Source organism: Lissotriton helveticus, chromosome 5_1 (assembly GCF_964261635.1).
Source record: "Lissotriton helveticus chromosome 5_1, aLisHel1.1, whole genome shotgun sequence".
In the NCBI taxonomy this organism is placed as follows: domain Eukaryota; kingdom Metazoa; phylum Chordata; class Amphibia; order Caudata; family Salamandridae; genus Lissotriton; species Lissotriton helveticus.
The window spans coordinates 776,768,176-776,782,925 of record NC_136065.1 but is presented as its reverse complement, the minus strand read 5'-3'; positions in this window follow the sequence as shown (position 1 = coordinate 776,782,925).

Below are 14,750 nucleotides of genomic sequence, written 5' to 3'. Positions count from 1 at the left end.
CCATCCATCTCATTGCTCTCTTCTAAAGCGCTGTCCATCGTGGGCCTCAGAGTGTGTGCATCTCTAGTAACTAGCGCTAGTGTAAGTAGTTGTCTGCCAGATAATGCCAATAGGAGGAAAGGTTGTGCCGTCAGCTGCTTGCCGTATATGGTAATTTTGACTAATGTCCCAACATCACAGAGACAACAGACCAGCTTATCAATGAAGTTGCCACTGGTTTCATACTTACTTTAAAGGCAAGGACAAGTTGTTTAATGTAATTGGTTTCACATGTAGAGTGGATAGATTCTTTGACCAAATCATTCTCTGTGGTTTGTATTATTTTTAGCTTTAAAAATCCTGCCTTTGTTGCTGACTTCCTGTAGGCTTCTCGCCTCGACACCTCAACAGCTTCTGGGATCAGAGCTTTACCATTAGGGTATTTTTACTGGCATTATATGATCAATCCCTTATGTGAGCCAGGTCGACCTGAGGTTACACATCTACCCGCCCATCAAAGCTATGCCTTACCTGGAACTAGTAGGTACTCAGCATTGCTCGATTTACCAAACAACTGACTCCAGGAAAGCTGGCACCATGAGGCTTGGGATTTGCAGTTCTGATACCCTTATGAATCTTGTGCTTCCTTTAGCCCCTGTAAGTTAATTAACTCTTCTGGGGCTGCTATCCCAAAGTAGGCGCCTCAGCCTGCCATACCCGAGACCTCAAACAAAGTTAAACTACTGCGCTGGATTGTAGCCCGTATTCAAGACAAATTAAGGATGGATAGCAGCGTGAAGTTCATTCAGTTGTATGACATCGTTCTCATGCAGGAATCTTCGGCTACATCCTGTGCCTTTTGTGATGGCGTCTCTTGTTTTTCCATTGCCATTACCCTGTTTGCTACTGGTCGTGCAAATGTGGGGCATGCTGTATGGTTTAAGACGAGCTTTCTTTGTAGCATTCCTCATAAGTTTAGTTTGATTCAAGATTACCAAAATGAAAAAGTGTCTTCTGTGAATACCAAAAGGGTAGTAAGTTTAGGATTTTGTCCTAAGTTAGTTCTGTGAATCGGGCCATATGTGTTTATATTATGTAGTGATTTACTCCGTTTTATGTTTAATATGAGTATGCTTTATCTGCTTGTATGATTGTTTTTAAATGATTAAATAAAGCTATGACTGAATGAATAAATGACGCATGACATGTTATATAATTACAAAAATGAAACATAGCAAAAACAATAGTACATTTAGGTAATTTATTTATTTAATTACAGGACTGCCCATTTGTACTGCTGAATTTTTTAATTATTACAGAACCTAAAGTCCAATTTGGAGACCTGGTTCCAGTGGAAACTGTATAATGTAAACAGTGCTCACCCAGACACTATTTACCTTGTTTTCTTGGTACTGATTTTTTCATCCTTCATGACAGATGTCACAAAGGTGGTGCCAAGGTTTGGAAGGGCCAGCCCAGGGGTGGCAGTTGACTCGTTTTGACCCCTAATGATGTCCGTAGTGATGATTTGAATGGCCTGTGAAGGAGCAGTGGAGAATGACATTTGCCCTCTCATTGGTCAGGGAGGGGTTCCTGCCTAGGTCCTTCTATGTCCAAACAGGAGGTGTGCCCCTAACCTTGCCTCTTCTTTACAGAAGATGCATGTGATGGACTTAATGTAGTGGGCTCAAAAAGGAGACTCTCACATTCGCTCATTGACATGCCTTATGTGGGCTAGTGTTGAAGCTTGAGGCCAAAGGTCGCCCATAGAAAATCCAGTCAGTCAAGAAATAACTTCCCGTTGGCTCAATCAGATCAGATGACAGAACCCTTCAGGGTTTACTCAGCCCCATTTTCGGTCTTCACTGCTCCAGTTTACACCTGCAATTCTCCATGATAATTACAAAGACTGGAAATGTATTACTACAAACCTACGTAGATGACTCTCACCTATTTTTCTCTTTTAGCATTCACAGGATTACATGTTGATACGATACAGCCGTGTGTAGCCATTAGGGAGTGGATGGGTGCCAACTGCCTCGCACTTTAACGTAAATAAGAGAGCTTATTTGAATGGGTTTACCAAGTTCCATTGATAAACGTGGCTCTTTGTATGACCAGTTATGCATCGGTCAGTTTGAAATCGTGTAGTGCAAAAAGATGAAACCTCATGGTTTTGTGTGACGTTCTGGTGGATAATCTTCCATTTTTTTAAAAATGGGACCAACACTGAGGCCTGGATGGGACGTAGGTCGCTGATCAATTACCAGGTGTAGGCTAAGGTTACAGTCCTATTTGTTTAACACGCCAGGGCGGAATGGGAAAGTGGCTGGAACCGGAAGGGGCGGGATGTATTAAGTGCTTGTCTATGCTTCGTAAACAATTGCCATGACTCCAAATGCAACTGACCTGTCTTGCAGGCTCCAAAGAAGTGCACACATAGAAGGGTACTTGTTTCGAAACTGAATCAGGGACAGTGCGGGAAAGTCATTTTTTTTATCTTGAAATTCTCAACTCTGCTCCCTTAAAAAGAGACTCCTGAAGACTTCCTCTCCCTCCTACCCCCACAGAAACCCGGCACTCGTTGATTCACCCACTCATTCTTCATGCTTTGAGCATCCTACTCCCTGGTACTTTAAATTGTTCATCTGTACTCTTCACTAAACACATTCCTCCAACACTTTCTATATTTACTGATCTGATAGGCTCACTGCACTCACTCATTTACTCACCCATGCTTTGAAAAGCTCCCCTGCTCTTCCTTCCACTGGCAGAACTGACTGTGCACCCCCTCTCCCCAAGGCTGACCAAGCTTGGGGACCCCATGACGGCTGTCAGTGTGCACAATGAAACTCTCAGATGGAGGCACATTGCGGAAGGACTGAGTTGCACTGGGTTTGGAAAGTATGCGCCTTGCAATCAACATTTGACATCATCAGATTCGATAATGATGAACAATATGACTGCTCCATACATCTGTGAAATTGAAGGAATGCTGGAATTAGGAACTCAAAGAATGCCTGAAAATGAGGAGGTTTTAGGAATGTGTTGGAGTTAGCATTATACGTCCATGAGGAAATAATAAACAGATTACCACAAACAACACAAATCAATCACCTGAAGAGGAGCAAAGCTAAGGCAGAGAAGCCGCCCATTGATTTTGCTGCTGCTGGCTGCATCCAAGTAAAGAGATAACTCCTAATCATTGAAAGACGTGGATGAAGATGGAGACAAAAACCCCACAGCTGCACAGAGATAGGGAAGGAAGGTTAATGACCTTTCTATTGACAAGAGCAGTTTATTTGATCCTAACCATGACGACAGTATTGCTAATATCAAGACTGAAGCAAATAACATTGAGCAATATGGAACCAAAAACAGAGAATGATGATGACTGCAAAAAAGTCTTACCATAGTAATCATAGAACGGTGAATCTATTCTCAAATCCAGGTCGCTAATTAAGTATACACTTGATGTGGACTTGCCTTTTACTTCAAAATCTGTTTCTGTCTCCTTTAAATATTTCACATTCTTGAGTGACCTGGATAGAAAACATGTCAATTGACCAGGGCCTGCTCCAGGATAATTTGCATAATACTGGTTAGCAGTATATGTTTTATTATGTTTGTATTTCAATGTTTAAAACTAGTGATGCAGGTTAATACCTAAGCATAGTTCGCAGGCCCAGGCCAATATCGGTGGCAATTTTTTCTACGTGCTGCATGCACTCTGCTTTTCCAAACCTTGCATAAGTGCTCTTATATGGAAATTTGTAAGAAATTCCCAATTACCCATGTCGCACTAAAGACGTTAGTCAAGCAGTGTCTTGGCTCCAAAGAAAAAGTCACGTTATAAAGTCACTGACACCTGCAGTAAATAAATACATTTTTAATTTTGGCACAACTTTTAGCCTATTGTAGGAGTGGTCTGGCGGGATGAGTTCTACAAAAAGGCTGGCTGAGTTCTCCCACAAGGTTTTCTTCAAGAGCAGGGCCGTTTGGATCTATATCATTCAGACTTACGCTCAGGCACTGGACCTTTTACATCGATTTTATTTTATACAGACTTTTTGCTTTTTCCCAGAAATTATTCAGGATATTTTTCCTCTTTTTTAAAAATGTATTAACTTCTTTCAGCGTCTGCTAATTATTTATTATTTTTTCTTTTGGTGGTGATATCTCCTTTGCTGGCGCAGGTGTACCATTGCACTCCCTCACACTTACCGCCATTCACACCTAGGTGGATGACAGTGAGGTTGCGCTGCTCTGACTCTTCGGCCATGTGACCTTTTCAAATCTCCAGCAGTCATTTCTTCAAACTACTAGTAAGAGAGCTGTATCTGGTTGCCTTGTTTGCAGGCCTTTCAATTATTTATTTTTTATTTGAATCATTTTTATACCACATCAAAACCGTAAAGTATTAAACAAACACAGTCAAAGCCAGAAAGGGAAGCCGTAATAAAGAAGTAAACTGTTATTCTGGGGAGAGACCAGGTTGGGGAGCGTTGACTCTCAGGTAAGAGCTGACCGAAGCCATGGAACTGAGATAGCAGAGTTCCTATGGATGGGACAATGGTGAAGGAGTCAAAAAAGCAAATACATTGTCGGGGTAGGTGGGTCTGAAGACACTACCTGAGGAGGGTGAATGAGGTTCGCTTACGAAGGTGAGATTGAAGAAAATTCCATGCAGAGGTGTCAGCCCCAAAAAAAGGATTGTTTGTGGGTTAAGGTAGCCTTAACCTTAGGGGTTTCCAGAAGGAGCACATCTTTGCTTGTCATGCCCCTAGATCTGCAGGAGAATGTCAGCACATTAGTTAGGTCAGAAGTGCTTTGATTGTGGACGGTTTTGTGACCTTTGCCTCATAACCTGATTTGAATTCAGATTGGGAGCCAGTGTATGTCTTTGAAATGTGGTCATATGTTTTTGATTCATTCATTAGTCTGGTCACAGAGATGAGGATTGCATTGAGGAGGAGAAACATACAATGGGGTTAGGATAGGCTCCATTTCCAAAGAGTCTAGTCTCAATATGACTAGTGATTGAAAGGTTGCGCTGATCTATTCACATGACATGAGGTGAAGAATTTACCTAAGTAAATAAAGGTGAAAATGGACAATTTTGTCACTTTGTTGATATGTGGGATAAGAGTGAGGAGTTTACAGTTTGTGTTCGAGGTGAGTGTGAATCTTTGTAGATTCAGTTAATTCATTAGTAAGAGATCTATTTTTCGTTTTGAAAAAGTAGATATAAGGTGGAAAATGTGAAGATCTGCTCAGTTTGGCTATTCCTTTAATTTTTTAAATATTTAGATACATTAGGGTGTCATCAATATATTGCTGCACCAAGACACCAGTGTTCTAGATTAGACTATGGAGGCTTGAAGTAGAAACTAACTAGTGCGGAAGCCAGGATTGATGGCCGAGGAACTCCGCAAACTACTCACCTTAAGCATTCGGTGCATGATTCTGTATACATGTGTCCTTTGGAAATACCCTTTGAACATTTCAAATAAACAGTGAAGGGGACAATATTTTCATTTACAATACAAAAGTGACTTGTTATATTGCCACAGACATATATAGTACATTTTAAACCTATCAGCTCTCACATGACCGCCAAGGATGGCTAGTCTCATAGGAAGGCCCATCTGCAATTGCTCACAAGTTCAGCTTGAAGAACATGACCATTTAGAGACTTAGCGGTCTATCAGAATGTCGGGCGGATCGCCACCGCCAGCATGGCGGTAGTGATCCGCCCGACATTCCTCTCCGCCCGCATCCCATTTCCCCTGCCACATTAGTATAGCGGGGGCGTCCCCGGCAGACGGGAAGACCGTCCGCCGATTTTCTGCCAGTCGACGAGTCGACTGGGCGGAAAAGGGGCTGTATATGGTGGCGTTGTCTGCAAGACACCGCCCCTCCATATTACAATACTGGCAGTGATGTGCCTTTCTATGGCACTGTTGCCGCCATGGAAAGGCATGTGGTCACTGCATGCAGGGGCCTGTGGTGGGCCCCCAGGGTATTGGGGGGGTGAGGGTGCACATGGGGGGTACCTATGGTACCCCCCCAGCATTTGCATGCACAACATGGCAGGGACCACGCGGTGCCTGCCATGTTGTGCATGCAAATGCACACAGTGCAGCCACAGCATTGTGGTGGACGGTGCTGTGTGAACCGCCTGCCACAATGTTGTGGATGGGGGATGTCACCGCCACCGTGGCGGTGGCATCCTAATTGCCGGTGCGGGACCGTCGCACCACTGGAGGCTGGTCCCAGCACAGCTAGGGTGGCGGGCGGGTGAAGGTCCGCCCGCCATCCTAATAGGCCATTAATTAGTCAGGCCTGCTCCTCTAACATGGGACCACGGTGCGTCTGATGGCTGTTTGGGATGAATTATTGGCATCTGTAGCAGAGGGAACACTCTCAATGCTGGTTGAGTTAGACCTATTGTTGGCTTTCAATACCATAGTCTACTCAATTTTGCTAGATTTGCTTCAGATGTCGACAGAGGCCTCTGATTTTAAGCTAAGGCAGCTTTGCTCCTTTCAGGAGAGTAACTCTAAGTGTGTGAAATTGGGCCATTTTTACCATCCCTACAAAACTTTGATGCTCATGTTCTCCAGTGGTCCTCGCTATTTAATAAATATCTCATGCCTTTATTTGATTTGATTTGCCAAAAGGTATTTGATGTTCATCTTTATGCATACGACACACACTTTCATCTAGGAACACATGGGCTCAAGCTGAGTGAGCAGAAACATATGTTATGCTCATTCAGTCTAAGGACTTCAGTCTTCTCCTATTTCCCTGCCTGCTACAGCTATTCTTTTAGTTTAGTCCCACTTTCGAACTACTGTGAAAAATCTAGGAATTCTGTAGGATGAAGACAAGTCCCTTGGTCCCCACATTGACAAACCAATGAAGGGGTGCTCATTTAAGTTCAAGCTCCTCAGTTGTGTCATTCTTGTGTAGGAAAGGAACCCTACACAGGAACCCTCACTCACTGGAAGTGGAGATCCTAATAGCCTCCAGATTAGATAGTAAGAGTGATCTTTTAGTGGGCCTCCATGATTGTTAGGTGGTATGCCTTTAAAGTGTTCAGTACATCGCTGTGTAGCTCATATTTGGGAGACACATGTATGATAGTGTCTTTCATTTGACAAAGGCTCTCTACTGGCTCCTAAAGCTTGGCAAACAGGACTAATTTTTCTAGGGTCATCTCAACATCCCTGGGGCTGACGCTGGGGTGTGTCTTGGCCCTTATGCTTTTTAATCTATTCTTGGCAGGCCTCCCCTCATTATTTGCATTGGTTAAGTCTCACGCCCGAAACTCTGCACTATTCCTCTTTCGAACTTGCTGTATGTTGATGACTTGATAATGTTCACCTATACCAAGGTGGAGATGCGGCCTGATTGTCTTAGGTAGAGCTAACTGTAAATTTTCTCTTGTGCCTGTTATGCCACCTCTTGTATACTTGCATAAAACAGGACTTACTTTTACAGGCGGGATGCTGATTTATGAGCTCTGAGACCCTACCGCTGCCATACCTCAAGAAGTTCGTTGTTTTTATTGTTTTTATGGACTCCGTTTATCACTGTATTTCATATTGTAATAATTTGAATTACTCTAATAATAACATTTTTACTTAATTACTTACTGGTTCCTAGTGAAAGTTCAAAATAAGTTCATAATGTTGATCTCATGTTATTGCATTTGTTGCACCCTTCACAGGAGGTCTCGCCTGGAAAATGGTGTCCAGACCCAACCGTAAGCCACATTGGGCCTGGAGATTTCCATGCTAGGTCCACTATTGTGGAGCACACACTCTCTTCATCTAGGAACAGTTTCTTTACTAACAGTCTGCTGGAAAAAACTGAAATGGTAACACCTGTTTGTCAACTATCCCTCTGTGATTTACTTTTTCTTTTAGGTTCTGTAAAGCATTGGGTCTAGACATGGTTCAGTTCACGGTGTTACAGTGACAAACAAATAAATATATACTTTCAATAGAGTTATTCATGCAGTTTCAGCAACCAGTAATCTGAAAGTTGTCGAAGAACAAATAGGCTGCCATTACATCTTGGCACCCTGGTTTACATTTGTGAATCTTGCTTTGGCTAGAGAAAACTTTTAGTAAGCTGCAAAAAGTCTAACCCGCAGTTGCCTTGAAGCAATAATGAGTTTCAAATATGCGCTCGATAATGTGGGTGTATAAGCTTTGTCTCGGAGCAAGTAGACAACCTTGTCTGTGGTTACGCAAAAAATGTGAAATAAAGATAACCATTTAAGCACATGAAACCTAAAAGTACTAAAAGTACTATGGAACCTAACTGTAGAACAATGGAGCACTAAGAATAACAATGAAGGGATAGTAGAAGGTTTCATACATGAAAGGTGGACAGATGGAAGTCTTTTCAATGGGGCAAGTTGAAGGAGGTTCAATATAAATGGTGGATGAGGTGTTCTTTGCAGTGATGCGTTTCAGATACTTTTAAAGGGTCACAGAGGAGGGTGAGAAGGGGTTTATACAACTTGTGGCAAAGTGTGTGACTGCAAATCTTTGCAGGCTGTTGCACACTTTATTATAGTTAGTCAGTGTTCAAATATTGTTTCCCTATGGGATAAATGCAGTGGGGAAAAGAAGTAGATTTCAGCAATAGAACAAGGGGGTCATCCGAGAAGATTATCTGGGAAATATACTAGACTAAGATAAGGAACTTCTTACCAATAAGAGTTTGAAATGCATAGGAGATGCTTGCAGCACCGTGTGTATGGAATGAGACAATACTTCTGAATAGATATAGAGATTATCTGTTGGCAAACATCACTGACACTTACTGCCCAAGAGCACCTACAGCAGAAGTATGAACGTCCCCAGCACAATGCGGCACAAATGTGTTAAGAATAGATGAGGCATTAAGAATAGTAAATCTATACTTCCCTATCTATGCTTACCTTGACAATCTGTTGGTAGTCGATACTGAAGCGTACACGTGCATGCCAATATTGTGGACCTCGATAATGTGACATGCAATCAAGCACAGGTAGCCACAACAGGAGCAGCATTGAACGCTCCATTACCACTCACAAAACATCATGTGCATTACAGTTTTAAAAATCTATCACATAAAGAGAAGATTTACAGTACAGGGTACTTCACTGCAAGCTTCTGTAATGCTGACAGAAAGGTTACATCAACGGCAGGGTCAGTGTGTGCTTTCTATTTCCTTGAGCATCTTTAAATTCTGATTTTGAATGATGCCAAGGTAGGTATGCAATGGCAAAGATTGACAGAGTAAAGGGAATACATGAGTGCAGGTAGGGAGAACATCAAACCTGCAGAAAAGAATGGCTGTATAATTACTCTCAATGTGTGCACATCACAAGTTCAGTCTGCTCTGGAATAGTGTGTACCATTCTGTTGGATTTGTCTTGAATTGTGTGCCTCAATCTTAGGTGCTGTGCTGCAGTATTATTACTTCCTATGAAGCACACTTTACGCATTCTATACCTCTATCTTGGTGGCCTTATTCGGGGTGTGAAGCCAAGATGTATAGGGTTCATCTGGGGTATAATACCCAGTTCTCAAAACCTCACTGATGGTATGGATCTTACAACCAAAGGTCTCTTTGCATTTTATTATGTCCAAATAAAGTGGCAACTTTTATATGCTGAATCTGGTACTGGAGGTCTCACTAGGAGTGTGTTTTATATTGGCGAGACTGCCTTTGGCATAATTTGTCGTGTTCTGGAGCACTCTAAGGAGTTATGTGCACCATTCTAGAGTTCTCCCATATCATGTTGTGTTCAGTTCTGAATGGGTTATCAGAAGTATTTTGTCATGTTCCTGAAGCCATGTTTGGGAGTAATGGGTTACTGGTGAATGATGAATGAATGCCGAATGGATGTATGGTCAACGGATGGTGAATTGGTGGATATAGAGAGTACATTTTGATGAATAGTGAATAGTGAGTGAATGGGGAATGTGTGGTGGACTGATGGCAAAATAGGTGGTGGATAGTCAATGGTAGATGTTGAAACTGTGGCAAATTAATCATAAATTCATGGTTAAAGAAAAATAAATCGTTTTGGTGGATGAAAGATGACCAATGGTGAGTAATTGATCAATGGTGAACAACTGGTTCTTTGATTCTGGTACAGGAGGCTTTACCTATTATGTTGTGTGACATTTATGAGGCCTCCAGGGATACATTTTGTGCAGCCCTGGTGACCACAGCTGGAATGTTGTGCCCGTTTCAGTAGGGCACCACATTTATATTTTATACAGCTCTGGAGTGTACGTCAAAGGGGGTCACCTGGAGTATTGGATCACTTGACTGGAGCTCGGGCTGAATTGGTGAAAGGATGGGTGTTGAATATTGATGGTGGATCCACGAATAATGGTTTGTGAATGTCACGTGGATGTTAAATGTAATAACGATTCAGCCTGCATTGTGGATTTGCTTTGTATTAAATAGCAGCTACCATATTCTAGTGATTTTGTACAACAAAATCTCTAAGGGCACAAGTATGGAAAGTGATGTGCACAGAAGCAGAACATTTGTGTGCAAGGAGGCAGTGAACAGGAACACTGCCACGTTCTGCACGCTCGGGAGTGTAGGGTGTCTGTATGCACTGACAGTGCACCGGGCACACGAAGTGAGCATGGAGCCCAGTCATGTCATTTTACACACGGGACTGCACTGTGACAGTGGATGGCGTGAACTGGGAGAGGGAACGGCTTATTCTTGGCTGGTGGAACACGAATGGAATGCCATCTTTGTATATATGAAGTACCAGTGTCTGTGCTTCTGTGCCATGGTTAGTGCTGTGGGGGCGCCGCGGATCTGAAGCAGGCGCTGGTTACCTGGCAGCCGTGGGCTTTGAGCGGGCTGTAATTAAAAGGCAGCTGAGCAGGGACTGGAGTGATAAAGAGCGCACCCGTCTGTCCGAGTTGATTTTCTGTCACTCGATACAATGGATCTGAGACGCTAAGACTGGCCAGTCAAGCAGACAATCCCAGGCGATCACACGCGCGCACACATTGAACTGCCATGTTGCCTTCCGGCCCCGCTTCTCTCGTTCAACTGATTCAAAAGAGCTTTGCTTCGCAATTCCATCAAAGAATACTTCCTCAGTTCATTTTACTTTATTTAATTTCCTTTTTTGATTCTTTAAATCCTGATAATTGTTCTAATCCTATACAATGATTCACTGTTACACCTTGTGTTTTTTAAAGAATTTCCAAACGCTGTTTAAATTCTTTAGCATATATGATGTAGTCATATACATTTCATAGGCGAGGGAGGAATTAAGAACACAGCACTACTTTCCAGCAAAAGACCTCGCTGAAGGCACTCTGTTAGCCAATCAAAAAATCCTCTGCTGACCATCCATCCAGTCAGTATCTTTTCCTCCGCAAACTGCTGACCCTGCAACTCTCATCCACTGCATCTGATACTGTGCTGACCTCTACACCAACGTTGTCTGCTATCACTGTTCTGCCCTCACAACCAATGTATTCTGCAGTAGACAATATGCTCCTCTTCCAACCAGTGATATCTAGATCAGTGATTCCAAACTAGGGTCTGGGGAATCCTGGGGGTCCCAAAGCCTCCTCAGGGGGTCCGCCACTACTTTGAAAATCAAATAATAATACCCGGCCAGTGGAGTTCGCAGAGTTTAGCCCCCTCCGTGCAGAGCACAGAGTTCCGATAAACTCCATGAAGTGACGTGGAGCGGAGTTTTTCTCTTGAGCGGGAGCGCTCGCGAGAAAAAGTCACGTGCTAGACCTCCTCCCAGCGAGATTTCTCAACGTGGGCGGTCGCAGCAGGTCATGACCGCTCGCGCTGAGAAATCTGCTGCTTCCGTTGAGGAAGCTGCTGCTCGAGTAGAATGTCTACTCAAGCAGCAGAAAGCAGCACCTCCCTCTGGTGCAATGCGCAGTTCCGTCCACACTGATTCTACAGGTCAGGACAAACACCCAGCGCTAAAAATCAGTGCGAGCAGCGCAACTTAACAGACTCTGCTACTGGCGGAACTCAGTGGACCGTGGCAGAGTTTTTCCGGAACTTCATGGAGTACCGTTGAGTAAAACACCAAGAACACTGCCAGGCCAACTAATATTCCTATCATGTATTCGGATGCCAATACAGCCATTTCAATACAACTAGTACCGACTCAAACCAATATTGATCTTTCAACTATTGTCCCCCACCTCAAGTGTTCTGCTCAGCAAGCTTTGCTCTGTTGATCTTAGCAATAATGTTCTGTGCTAGGTAATACTGCCCTTTGGATCAATGTCTTCCACTATCGGCATTCTGCTTTTCCAACCAGTGGTCTCTGTTGAGGGTACTGTGCTGATTATCTGACCAATGGCCTGTCGTCCTGGCTCTTCACTTACACTGTAACCTGTCCCTCCTCTTGCTGGATTTGTGATGACTCCTTTGGGAGCATAACGTGAGTTTTAACTGTAGAATAAACAGCCCTGCCTCATGGATTGTTTGGTGGGCAATGCAGGAGCGTTTTGAAAGACATTATTCTAGAAGTTGGGAGACAGTGCAATGCTTAAGGGCAGGAATAAACTGGCCTTGCCTTCTCAGGATCACTTTTTATCTTGCTGCAGAGTTCTGCAGCCATTCTAATTTTCGGATCATGTCTTTCATAATTCAAATGTAGAGCTTGTTGGCATAATACAAGCCTGACAAGATTAGTCTTCCGGAAGCCCGAATTCTGTAGTAAATGGCAGCTATGGGAAGATCCTGCGTAAGATTTGGATTGGATTTTCGGTCACTTGGTTAATATGTGCTTGGCGCAAGAGGTTGGCATCCATGATCACACTTACGTTCTTTGCTTGTGCTGATGTGTTTGGGGCCAGTCTAATTTTACTGGGCCACAGAAGTCAAATGCAGTCTAAGGGGGATGTGGTAATTTGAAATAGCATCTGAATAATGAAAGTAGAAGTGTCTATTTTGTACATTTTTATGTACATAACTTTTGAATTGGTGGATTGAATTGGATTTTTTATTGAAGGGATGAGCTTGGCATTGTCATGCTCAGAAAAGTTTAAATGTGTGATGGTAAGAACCGTAAACATATGAAATATGATCTTTTTATACTTCAGACTGATATTTAGAAAGTAGACATATATGAGGGGGGAAGATATGATTAAGAAAGCTATTAAGGCTGCATGCAAATGTTTTGTTTATAGTTGGCTAAGTGAACTTTATGTTAAGAAGGTAAATATGTAGGTATGCAGATATTTGTGAACCTAATCTGATTTTTGTATTCTGTTTTTACTCATAATATTGTACTCCGTGTGGCCCTGAAGAAGCAATAGGAATTTGTGAAACACGTGCTCGCCATTTTTAGCTCTTACTTGAAGATGCTAATAAAGAAATATGTTATTTGAGTGCTGCGCTTTGCCCCTCATTTCTTCCATTCATGGACAATAGGGCAAAGTGGATATAAAAAGAGAGAGCATTATACCACTCTGCATTCTGTGCTTGCCTTCAGGGCCGGCTTTACCACTGGTGGTGCCCAGTGCAACAATTATGTTGGTGCCCCTCCTCCCCCAAGGACCTCCTGCTTCACAGATTGTCTCATTACCACCATCCACCAGTGCCCTCATCTCTCCATAGCTGCTCTCTCAAATGCATTGAATTTGTTTTAAAGAGCTGGTTGGGTTTGATTTAATTTGTAAGAATCTATTTCTACCCGAAATAACACCCCTTTCAGCAACATTACGAATATATATTGCAAGACTGAGAAAAAACATATGACGTCTTAACCTATACTATGCAGTTTGCATGCTTCTCTGTGATGGGAGTTCGCAAATCACTATCATATATTAGGATCATAACTTATGAAATGCAAGTAAAAAACGGATCGATGTGACAAAGTCAGTAAGCCACTTAGCATCCACACCAGGTGTGGCTACACAAGTCACACTTCCCTAAAGCCGCTCGTTTGCCTGTTTGAGACGAAAATCTCTTCAAGCGTGCTGGCCTTGTTTTGATTTTGAGTACCACAGCCGACAGGCTTGATTCCTTCACTCGGGAGGATTATAATTTATTGTATTGGCGGTGCTGAATAGACCAGTACAAGGGAGCGCTGTTCCTGTGTAAATCAACCATCTTGCCCCAGGAGTGATGTTTATGTCAGACACACCTAGAAGAAAGTACTCAAGAATTTTCATCAATGTTTACAAATGAGAACTACAGAAAGGTCGGAAATAAAGACAGCACGAACGACCGCCCACAGGTTACCAGTGCAAAAACGTTACCATTTGCGGAACTATATTTAATTATGTTTCTGCTTACACACGGCAAGGACACTAGGTTGAATGACCTAACTCTTAATTTCAAAACATCTTTATTGAGTTTAATTATTACAGTTAAATGTAAATATAGAAAAATGAACTGAAGTACACTTCAGGTTCTCTGAAATAGCAACAATAGAGTGTAAGCAGGTGGGATCTGCCTACATAGAACTAGGCAAAAAAGCAACAAGGGTTTGGCTAATGAATAAAAACAATTGTCCTGTATAGACCACTAGTTCAGTCTGTATGAATCTTTCACTTATTTTAATTTTATCAAAACATTTTTAGAGAGGAAGAAGGACCATTTACACCATCATCAAACTCAATCATTCCTCCAAAAAATATAGAATTAAATCTTCTAGGTGAGGTACTCCTTTCTAATTTCCTTTCATTTTCAAGTGTGAGTGGATGACTGAGGTAGGTGTATGATAGTAACACGGAATGATT